At 44.4% G+C, this 12355-nt stretch overlaps 1 pseudogene across 1 annotated transcript; it reads left to right on the plus strand.

Annotated features, from left to right (window-relative positions):
- Window positions 1–8486: 8486 nt before the first annotated feature.
- LOC311618713 (protein BEX4-like) lies at window positions 8487–9714 on the plus strand (annotated as a pseudogene). Its single transcript has 2 exons — window positions 8487–8553; window positions 9283–9714. The product of its transcript is annotated as a protein BEX4-like (transcript).
- The last annotated feature ends 2641 nt before the right edge of the window (window positions 9715–12355 follow it).

The following is a 12355-nucleotide window of genomic DNA, read 5'->3' on the forward strand; positions in this document are numbered from 1 at the left end:
GCACTGACCACCAGGGAGCAGACGCTCCAACCTGTGGGTCAGCTTGCTGCTGGGGTCCAACCTTGCCTAGGAGCCCTCCCGTGGTTCCTTCCTGGCTGGCCAGCCCCATTGAACCAGATAGGGACTGGGTGAAAAGGCCTTGATGGGGCCCCAATCGCCAGCCAGGCAGAGGGACCCCACTCATGCACTAATTTGTGCACCTGGCCTCTAGTTTTAATAATAAGACTCAGCTTCCAATCCAATCTGCCACCTCCAAGATTCAAAGGGAGCTCTATCACTGTCTTGCTGGGTTTCTACTTTACTTGCTTCCTTCAAGAGAATCATATTCCTTCTAATGCTCCTAAGGTCTGTGTAGTCACTCTCAGGTGCTTCACATGCTGGCCAAAAGTACTTTGGGGAGTTATTGTTATAATTGTCTTTAGTTCTACCTTAAATTGTTCTTTGAATTTTAAAGCTTTTGAAGAAACACCTTCTGATTTATTTGCCAGGCCTAAGGCTCTGGTTTTCCCCAGAGTCTATCAGGGTTAGCAAAACAGAGCAGCATTCTTTTGCTTGGTCTTCTCCACTACTGAGCTCTAAACCAGCTATCTCTTGCAACCCGCATCCCCAAACAAACAAGAAAAATGACTGCAAAAATGTAGGAAATCCACTGTCCAACATGTGACTTAGGAGAAATAATAGCAGAGTCAGGAAAAGGGGAAAAGATTGACTCCATGTAGAGAACAGATAGCCGGCCATGAACTTTCAGAGCAAAGTGTTAGAATCCTTAGTTTGAAAATCAAGGTTCTGCATGGAAACTGAATGAGGCAATGCTCCACCACCTGTTCAGATGTCTCTTTACTGGTCCTGGCCCACCATAGGAATTCCATCTTTTTCCAAATATCTTCAACCAGATGACCCAGAGCATGAGGGACTTGTGCGAGTGTGAATCCTCAGTTGGTTGCACGGCACTGTTGGGGAAAATATAGCCTTTGCATGTCTCAGTACAAATAATGTTTCCCCCATGTCAGACCCTGGCTGCTCCAGACCTAGTTAGAACTAAAGGTTACCAATTGTTACAGGACGCAGCTAGTTAGATTTTAGTTAAAGATAAGGGAGGCAGACATCTAATTTAAACTGGATTAACTATAAAGGGTCAGCTTCACAGACCTCCAGGGGGCAGCCACATCCTCTATCCAATGGATGCTAATCCCCAAGTAGGCAGGAAAGATGGCTTTCCAATCTCCCTATGGAACAACTGTCCTGTTCCCGTAGATAAACAGGGAAAGGGGACAGATAAACAGTGAGGAAAAAATTCCTCTGCTGAGACATGCTCAATAGAAGCCAAGATGGTACAGGGGTGGCCCTTTTACTATGAGGTATGCACAGTAGGAGCAAAAAATGATACCATAAAGGAGAGGGGAAATCCTGGGGAAAAGATCAGATAGGATAAAATTATGAAACCCCAAAGATCCAGGAAAGGGATTGGGATAGTTTTTTTGGGGGAAAAAATATCTGCTCTTCCCCAAGCCTAAGGAAATACAATCAAAGCTTAACGAAACCCCAGGTCTTACATGCTGCGCTCTCTCTCCCTTCAGCAGCCACATGGGCTGAAGCGCATGCAGCACGCATTGCAGGCCAGAAGGGAACAGATTAAGCTATGCTGTTGGAGCCTCAGGTGTTGGGTTAATGGTACAGCAGCTCTGGGTCCTGGCCCTCCTCCTGGGCTTGGAGAGGACAAGTGCAGGCCTGTGGCCCCAGAGGCTGGACTTCTTCAGAGCTGAGCCACCTGGCTGTGAATGAGACTTCTCCTGAGCCCTTCCTTTGTTTTCACTTCAATAAATCTTGCCACGATACCTCAAATCCTCCTATGCATCCCTGACAATGTATTATGTATCCCTGAAATACATTTTCTGTGAAACCATAGAAAAGTCCTATTTTGCCCTACTGGTTTGGCTCAGTGGATAGAGCATCAGCCTATGGACTGAAGTGTCCCAGGTTCAATTCCAGTCAAGGGCATATGCCTGGGTTGTGGGCTCGACCCCCCAGTATGGGGTGTGTAGGAGGCAGCCGATCAATGATTTTCTCATCATTGATGTTTCTCTCTCTCTCTCTCTTCCTCTCCCTTTCTCTCTGAAACCAATTTATATATTTTTTAAAAGTCCTATTTCTTCAGGCAGCACAACCCTTCTACTTGTAGATAAGGAAACTGAGGTCCTGGAAGTGTACATGGCTCATATAAGGGCACAAGGCAAGATCATGGGAAGACCCTTGGCAGTCTAGAAAGTTTGACCTAATAATATTATGCAGAAAACCCTCTCTTGGCAATAGAATTCAACCTCGGACAATTTTGCTTGCTTGCTTGTTGTCTGTCAGTTGAAGTATTTCTGTGATCTTGCCCTGCGATGGAGTTTGGGGGCTGAGACCACTGAAGGACAGTCCTGAAGCACAACAGATAGTAACAAGGTTTCGGTGGGACTTTGTTTGGCCTGTACGGGGCGCAGAAAATGAGCGCGGAGGTAGATTATTTATAATCACGGAGAGAGAAGTAGGAACTTCAGGCAGACTTGGTCGGAATGAACAAAAGGAAGGAGGAATTTAGGGAGAGAACACAATTGCCTCAAAGTAATTATGTTAGATTTCTGCTGCATGATGAGTAATATAAATTCTTTCCCCATTAAATCGTCTGTAAAAAATGTTTCTCTTAAATGAGTATGATGTTGAGTCTGTTGATAGGGGAGGGGCAGTGCAAATGGCTGGGTATGGATGGCCTGGAGGTGGGGACAGGATGAAAACAGGGCAAGCTTTGTTTAACTGCCTGGGCTGCAGGGAGAATACAGCCCCAACAGCATTTCTCATTTTCCTGGTGAGGCTCATGAGGGACCCAGAAGAAGAATAATGGCCAGGAGTTGTTCAATAGAGTTGGAAGGGTCCTTGGAGGTGGAGACCCAGCCTACCACCTCCCGGAGGGGAATAAGCATTTCCAGAACATTATAGATTATAGTGGAGGCTGGCTACACAGAGGTCACCATAGGGACCTCTGGAAGTAATGGAACAAAACGTAGAAATTATGGATGGAAATGGGGTTTCTGCCTGGCTGGTGTGGCTCAGTGGTAGAGTGTTTACCTATGAACCAGAAAGTCATGGTTTGATCCCCTGTCAGGGCACATGCCCGGGTTTTGGTCTCCATCTCCAGCAAGGGGCTGGTTCAGAAGGCAGCAGATCAATGATTCTCTTATCACTGATGTTTCTATCTCTCTCCCTCTCCCTTCCTTTCTGAAATTAATAAAAAAATATATATATATGTATATGTTTTAACAAAAGGGGTTCTATGGAAAATAACCTCACAAGTTGATCTGATCACAAATTCCTTTCAGGACCGGTCATGGTGAGCAGTCCATTACTTTTTAGTAAAAGATTTATCTTTGCCTTAAGTAAGCCTTGTTCCTTGTGCTTGGTTAGCACACCTTTGAAATACCAGAAGTAATTAACTAGGTTAACACACCTTTGAAATACCAGAAGTAATTCTCCTCAAAGCAGGTATTGGAAACTCACAAGGGAACACTTAGTCTTGTTAACAATCCTGTGATCTGATTGCTGATTTGCTATCTCCCTCCTGCACGTACTCTTCCTTATGGTCCCTCTTAATTTCAAAAGCACGAAGAAGCTGCAAAAGTGTTCTCTTCCAGAGTGTTTGAGCTCTTGCTTTCCGGCATATGTTGTCAATGTGGCTCAGATTAACTCATAAAAATTCCCTACAAACTTTCCAGGATTAGAGGAGGATAAACATCTTTCCTTCCTGGTTGCCTGGGCTGTGAAACAGAAGGGGCAGTGACTACATAGGGGCACTGGGGCTGTTAGAAATGGTCTAAAATTGGATGGGGGTTATGCTTGTACAACTGTAAATTTGGCAAAACTGATTGAATCATATACTTAGAAAGGGTGAATTTTATGGTATATGAGTTATACCTCAATAACACTGTTTAAAAATAATAACAAAAACTTTTCTCTATAGGCTTGGACGTTTCTTATGTCGACAGAATTCAAAAGTTTTGTGGCCAAATGAATGGTTCTCCAATTTTAGACCAGGCAATGCGCAGACAATGAAGTACAGTCCAGTGTACCTACACCTTGTGTTATCCTTCAGTTACAGATGATGGAACTCCCACTACGACACTGAGCATCCGGTACGTCTCAGAAGAGCATCAACTGACACAGACCAATACATGGTGGAACTGACTCATCGCGAAGGCCCAGTGGTGAGGGGCACCTCTCGGTGCTTCGTGGGTCCGGGTTGTGTGTCCCTGGACCCCCAGTGCTTGAGGAAGTGCTGGCCTGTCGAGTGGTGCTAGAGAAATATTTATGGAAGAATTAAAATAGGAAGTGTTGATTTTCTTGGTGTCCTGGCCTAATGAATACTGTATTTGATATTTTTACTTGCATAAACTCTACAGTCCCAGGTAACACAGGGAAGCCAAATTGGAATAAATATGCTGCTTAAATCCTGAAACTCACAAATTTAGAGAATCAGATCGAGACCAGCCAGCAGAGTGCCTGGTAGCCATTTTCCTTGCCTGACCCCTTTGTTCCTTTAAGGTCCTAAAGGTCATCACTCAACATCGCCCCTCACTTTATCAGCCTCTATCCCAGGGGTCTTCAAACTACGGCCCTCGGGCCACATGCGGCCAGCAGAGGAGTCTGATCCGGCCCCCCAGGTTTTTTGGGCAGTGAGCGCAGCCGAGGTGTTACAGTAGGAATTAGTAGTTCATATAGTCCGGCCCTCCAGCTCTCTGAGGGACCGTGATCTGGCCCCCACTTTAAAAAGTTCTATCCCTTTACCCTTTCCTATGCTATTGGGTTAAGTCCAAGTCATCTGAGATAAGCATGGAGGCCAGTACTGTCAGCTCTACCCAGACCCCAGGCTCCAGGAACTTTATGAAAGAGCCAAATCCCTGTGAGATCCACAGCCAGATGTCTGCTCCTTTCCCTTCTAAGGCGAAGAGCTGGCCATAAGGCCTCTAGAGCTACTGTGAGACCTGACAACTGAAGCAGGAAAATGAGACTAATCCTTTTCTTGTCCTTTTGCCGGAATGAGGAAGTACGCCATCTCTTTGTTGTCTATGTTGAGGAAACTGAACAAAACACACAAACAACAAAGGAATAATCCAAAACTCTTCCTGTTGGCAAATCCTTTCCACAAGGTCATTTACACCAATTTAGCTGTTAAATCTGTAACTCGATCAGGCCTGTTAAGAATTAGGTAAGACTCTGAAACAGAACCTACCTCAGCTACATTCCGAAGCTCAGCACCAATGGCCAACCAGGGATGTGCACTGTTTTGCTTTTTCTTTGGGTTTGTGTACAAATTCTTAGTGTGATGTTTGGGTTGGAGGTGTGACACAGGTCATATTGAGAGGGTTAACTTGAAATGCAGGCAGATAGGGCAGGGGTCCAGTGGAAAACAAAGGCAGGGGGAACATAGGCAGGGGCAGACACGGCAGTTTGAGCAAGACTAATCACAAACCAAATGAGCAGAAATAATAAAATGTTTTTGGACACAGGGCAGAAGGCATGGGAAACCGAGGGAGGGCCTAAGGTGTACGTACATGTAGAAACAGAAAAAGTTCCAGCCCATTGCTGGGCAAGAACAAGGAGACAATCAATCAGATGATGACACAGAACAGACTTGTAGCAAATGTGTACCCCTGGACTACAAGGCTTAAGGGGGGCAGCCCATTATTGGGCCCTTCCTCCCAGTGAGGGGAGTCTGAATCTACTTATAATAAATTTTTCACACTTTTGCTTAAACTAGAGCCTCTGTGCATGAAATTTGTGCACTGGGGTATCCCTCAGCCCAGCCTACACCCTCTCCAATCCCTCTCAAATAGGACTACTGGCTCCCAACCACTCACATGCCTACCAACCTGAGCACCCCCTAACCATTCCCCTGCCAGCCTGATTAACACCTAACTGCTCTCCTGCCAGCCCAATTGCCCCCAACTGCCCTCCCCTGCTGGCCCAGTCACCCCTAACTGCCCTCCCCTGCCAGCTATGTCACCTCCAACTGCCCTCCCCTGCTGGTCTGGTTGCCCCTAACTGTTCTCCCCTGCTAGCTGGGTCACCCCCAACTGCTCTCTCCTGCAGGCCCGATTGCCCCCAACTGCCCTCCCCTGCTAGCCTGGTTGCCCCTAACGTCTCTCCCCTGCAGGCCTGGTCCCCCCCCCCCCCCCAACTGCCTTCCCCTGCAGGCCCAGTCACCCCTAACTGCCCTCTCCTGCTGGTCTGATCATTCACAACCGCCCTCTCCTGCCAGCCATCTTGTGACCACATGGGGGTGGCCATCTTGTGTGAGGGCATGGTGGTTAATTTGCATATTACCTCTTTATTATATAGGATCTTTTGGTTCACAGAGCTCATTCTTTTGGCATTGTGGGAGATGACCACGGGAAAAACTGTCAGCTCACCATTTCAGTGACCAGTATCTCCAAAGCAGTAGAAACATGGAAAGGAGGCAAGTGCTTCTGATTTTTGCCCTCGTGGGGAGCACTGAACTAGCATTTTTTTCAGCACCAGGACAGCAATAGTCTTCATGCCCAGGGACAATGCCCAGGACTAACCAGGTTGGAGCAAAGCCACAAAAGTCAACCATAACCAAACATTCACGAATACCCATTTAGGTATTCATTTGGTTCTTATGATGCTTGAACAGACTCTGTATTACACTATTGCTAGAACAATCCTGGGATATTCCTTCACCCTGTGGAGGGGAAGAACACATTTGGTCCTTCTTTTGCCCTAAGAAGAGATGAGCTCGGGAGCTCCAGGTGGTTAGCATGAAGTAGAGACAAAGCGATCCGTTCTCTTCGTTTCCCCCCACGCTAACACTCTGCTTAGAATTTGAGACACCTGATGAGGAGTTTGGAGCGGCAGCCCCTTTCTCAATTGTTAGCGTTGCTGAGGGATAAACAGAAGGGCATTCAAAAACAGAGGTGAGTGAATTAATTATTAAACAGCCTAGCACAATCAATACAATATTGCTGGTGTGTTTCCTTGCAGATATTTCTGGAGTTTGCTTCAATATTTAATTTCACCCCAAACTGTAGGTCATTAGAAAATGGGTATTTCAGGTTACCACAAGACACAGCTTGCATTATGTGGTCGCACCACAGGAGGACTAAAATTCTGGATGCGGATTTTGGGTCCGGTAACTATCATTTTAAAGACCTCCTCTTCAAGGAAAGGTTAAAAGATACTTTCACATGCTTTTCTCATTTCCGCCTTTAAAAATATATACAATTTGGCTTATTACTTCATTTGTAAATTCTTCCTTAATTAAAGAACTTTCAAAGAACCTGGTGTGATAGAGCCTTTGTTAAAGATTGTAAGAGTCGAAGCCGGTTTGGCTCAGTGGATAGAGCATCGGCCTGTGGATTGGGGGTCCCAGGTTCGATTCTGGTCAAGGGCATGTACCTTGGTTGCGGACACATCCCCGGTGAGGGGTATGCAGGAAGCAGCTGGTCGATGTTTCTCTCTCATTGATATTTCTAACTCTCTATCCTTCTCCCTTCCTCTCTGTAAAAAGTTAATAAAAATATATTAAAAAAAATAAAAGATTGTAAGAAACAGAGTCATTGACATCAAAGTGCCCAGTCATGTGTTTCTTGTTATTGGTCTGCAAACAATGAGACCAAAGGGGGAGAAAAAATGCTTGTGATTTTGGTGTAATGGATGATGTGTCACTCTCACCATTTGATATTTTTTTCCTTCTGGTCTGAGTCATTATCCTGCTTTTAGAAAGGGCAGCCTTTACTAGTCATCAACACCTCCTGTAGTAGCTTCCTGTGGCTGCAGGAACAAAGTACCATAAACTGGGCTGTTAAACAGCAGAAAGTTACTGTTTCACAGTCCAGAGCCCAGAAATCGAAGATCTAGGTATCAGCAGGGCTCTGCTCCCTCCAACAGCTCTGAAGTGGGTCTTTCTGGGTCTCTTTCAGCTTCTGTTGTTTGCTACCAATCCTTGTAAAGACATCACTCCAATCTCTGCCTCCATTGTCATATGGCCTCCTTCCCTCCCTGTGTGTGTGTGTGTGTGTGTGTGTGTGTGTATCCAAATTTCCCTCTTCTTATGAGGACACTGGTAATACTGGATTAGGTGTGACCAGTATTACCTGTGACCTCTTCTTAACTTGATTACATCTGCAAAGATCCCCAAAAGATCACATTCTTTCTTTCTTTTTTTTTCTTTTTTTTAAATATATACATATATATTGTATATTGATTTTTTACAGAGAGGAAAGAAGAGGAGAGAGAGAGAGCTAGAAACATTGGTGAGAGAGAAACATCGACCAGCTACCTCCTGCACACCCCACACCAGGGATGTGCCCGCAACCAATGTACATGCCCTTGAACAGAATCGAATCTGGGACCTTTCAGTCCGCAGACCGACGCTCTATCCGAGTCAAACCAGTTTCGGTAAAAGATCACATTCTTACAGGTTCTGACTGGACATGACTTTTGGGGGACACTATCCAACCCTGTGCACCTACCACTGTCCTCCCAGTGTGGCAGCCAGAGGTAAGTGATGATATTCGTGAGGCAGGACCTGTGGTCAAGGCTGTACACTGCTCAGGGAGGAAAAGAACTGCTGGAGTGTTCTCTGAGGTGTGGCTCTGGGGCCTATGGGATGGGAAACAATGACAGGGGGGCAGGAGCTCAGAAAGGAAATGTCATCAATTTGCTTCTGCTTTGGACAGTGCTTTCCAACCAGCTCACAAGCTTCCCGTATCTCAACGCTGCCCACTACGCCGACCGAACCAGAGGAGGACTGGTGAGCGAGGTCTTTGAGGAAGACGTAAAAGTATCTTGTGAACCTGCAGGGTCTTGATGCGTTCAGCTAAAAGTAATTCACATACCAGAGAGGACACCGTGGGGAGAACAGTTCTAAACCTCCTCAGAGTCAAAAAGTAACAAGAAAGCAAAATCATCATTTCAAATAAACCACAAACAAAAGAAAAATATCTCTTCTATAAAAGATAGAAGTGTTATGGGAATACTAGAGGCCCAGTGCACAAAACTCATGCTTGGGTAGGATCCTTAGTTGGTGCCAGCTGCCAATCAGGCCTCCCTTCGTTCCATACTGCCTCCTGGTGGTCAGTGCACGTCATAGTGAGGGATCAAACTCCCAGTCGATCGAACTCCTCAGGGGACACTTTGCATATTAGGAGTTAATATATATAGATTCTTTTCAACTTGAAAATAAGATTGGTGATACCCTATGGAGGCTCGCACCCTTCTCGGATGCAGCTCCCAGTGGCCCTGAGGGTGCACAGCCCATCCAGGAAGCCCCCAGAGTCAAAGGTGGAGCAGCAGCAATAGAGTCCAAAGAGGAACAAGCAGTAAAAAATCTCAACATGGAAAATGCCCAACAGGAAAACGGAGGAGGGGGACCAGGCCCCTGGGCAGAATGAGGAGGACCCACGCACTTTGGGAGGAGGCGAAGCCCAGAAGCCTGGAGGAAATGTCAGGCTGGGGTGGGCGAAGCGACTTGTCCCTAATTTTCGAGGGCCCATGTCTAACAAGCGCGTTGATCACAATGCAACGAGAGATAATGTAGAAAAGATCGCAAAGCAGCAGATGGAAATCAGGAGAAAGACTAAGAAGCAGTAAATGAGGCATGCTATATGCTTCCAAACTCCTGAGCCTGATAATCATTATGACTTTTGCTTTATGCCTTGAATCCTAAGGTTTTCACTGAAGCTAATAATTCGGCCTCTGCTCCCAAAGCTAGTTGTTTTGTGATTTACTTTTCTGTAAACCTTTTGATGTTTCCTCTTACTGGTTTCTAATCGAATAATGTTTTGTTTTTGTGTAAAACTCTGTCCTGCAAGGCAATTTCACTCAGTTATTTTTTAAAAATATTCTTTTCATGATGTGAAATTAATAAAGCAACTTATAAAAAATGAACATAAAATTGGCATTGAGCTTATTAACACGATAGTGATTCCTCTGAATTGGCAGCTGGTTCACAAACAGCATGAAAGAGTGAAGAATGTCAATATGCCTCTAAATTGCAGTGAAATAAACTTTTTGTGGGATAATGGAGGTCACACTTGTTTTAATAATATATCTAAAAAAATTGAAGGGATAACTTGAGTTTAACTTTTATTAATAAGTAAATTTATTAATAAACCATGTTTCTATTGATCCACCATTTACCATTAAAAAATTTTTTTTATTGGTTGATTTGTTTATATATTCTGTTGCTTTCCATATATGCCAGCTAGGGCTAGAACCCACAACCCAGGGGCCATGACCAGGAATCAAACCTGAGACCTTCAGGTGCACAGGATGATGTTCAACTAACTGAGCCACTCTGGCTGGGCCCATATGCCATTTTTAATCTTACTTAAATTTCCTACTGAAGAGAAAGGAAGAAAAACTTCAAATATTAACAAATAAAATATGCCCTTATATCCAACTCTAGAAATGAAATTGAACAGTTTCCTAGTTTACAGGAAATACACAATATAGAGCAAAGAGTAATAGGAGGGAACAATCGGATAAATGTACAATATAGGGTATGCTACACAAAAACTGGCCTCATCTCTCCAAAAAGCCAGTATTAGGTAACTAATGAAGAGAGAAAGTTTTGGGACTGTTCTAGATTGAAAGAGACATAACAACAAAATATAGCCATGACCAATTTGGCTCAGTGGATAGACCGTTGGCCTGCAGACTAAAGGGTCCCAGGTTTGATTCCAGTCAAGGGCATGTACCTTGGTTTTGGGCATGTCCCCAAGTGCAGGGTGTGCAGAAGGCAGAGGATTGACATTTCTCCCTCATTGATGTTTCTAACCCTCTATCCCTCTCCCTTCCTCCCTGAAAAAAAAAAAATCAATAAAATATGTTTAAAAATATACAATGCATGAATCTTGACTGGGTTCTCTAGTAAAAGGCACTGGACTTTATTTTAGATGATATTAAGGAATTATGTTTGTGGCAAGAGTATTGTATGCTGGAGAACAACCTTACTTTTCAGAGGCACATGCTGGGATTGTTTAGGGTGAATTGTCATCATATCTATACAAAATAGATCAGAAAAAAAGGACAATACAAATAGTTAAGTCAAGGCAATAGGTGTTTCATTTATGCTTCCACTAAGTTTGGAACAATTTGTGGAGAAAAAATGTGACAAAGAACGATGCAAGTAGATGACTTGATCGTGAGGCAAAGCTTTCTGTGTTCTTGGTCTGAATGTTTTCACTAAACATCCATGCCTTTTCAGTTGTTCCGTCAGCAGGCACGAGAGTGGTTAGCTATGTGGCAGCCTAGGGCTGAGGGCAAGCAGCGATGCCCCTACCATCCAGTGACACAGCGATGCCCCTACCGTTCAGTAACTTGGGCACACTTGGACAATTTCTTGTGTAAGTTTTCTCCTTAGTGTTGCATCCTGTTTATGAAATGGCATCCAGACAATTGGTCTTTCTGGGGAAAGGTTGGTTTGGAGACCATTGCTTTGGAACAGTGAATCCTGCAGTGTCTCAATTTTCCAATAACAATAGGTAACAATTACTTGGTGCCTGGCCCTAAGTACTTTACGTACATTAACTTCACAACAACGTTAACTATACCAGTAGGTCCACGTGCATAAAGAGACATTGACTCACCCAAGACCACCCAGCTAAAATGTGGCAGAATGATGCTGCTGAGGAACTGCGCTGATGACTGCAATTTATTTTGAAATACATAAATAACAAGAGGGACTGGTGAACAGAGAACTGAATATGAGTTCAGTGGTCGGCAAACTGCGGCCTGCGAGCCACATGCGGCTCTTTGGCCCCTTGAGTGTGGCTCTTCCACAAAATACTACGGCCTGGGCGAGTCTATTTTGAAGAAGTGGTGTTAGAAGAAGTTTAAGTTTGAAAAAATGTGGCTCTCAAAAGAAATTTCAGTCGTTGTACTGTTGATATTTGGCTCTGTTGACTAATGAGTTTGCCAACCACTGGACTAGATGAACAGATGTGGATAAAATGAATCTAGGTGATGGGTACACAGGTGTTTACTAAACAATTCATTCAGCTTTTCTGTGTTTAAAGTTTGTCATCACAAAAGGTTGGGGGAAATATTTAAAAGTGGAAGCACTGAGGTTCAAACCAAGACAGCTTTGCTCCAGAGCTCTTGGCCCTCACGGGCCACTGCCTCTCCAGCGGAAGAATTAGACCCCAGAAGCTTAAGGGATTTGACCCAAGTCTTTTTTTTTTTTTTTTTTTAATACGTAATATATTTTTATTGATTTTACACAGAGAGGAATTGAGTGGAATAGAGAGTTAGAAATGTCGATGAGAGAGATACATTGACCAGCTGCCTCTTGCACACC

The sequence above is a fragment of the Pipistrellus hanaki genome, assembly GCF_964339955.1.
Source record: "Pipistrellus hanaki genome assembly, chromosome: 3".
Lineage (NCBI taxonomy): Eukaryota > Metazoa > Chordata > Mammalia > Chiroptera > Vespertilionidae > Pipistrellus > Pipistrellus hanaki.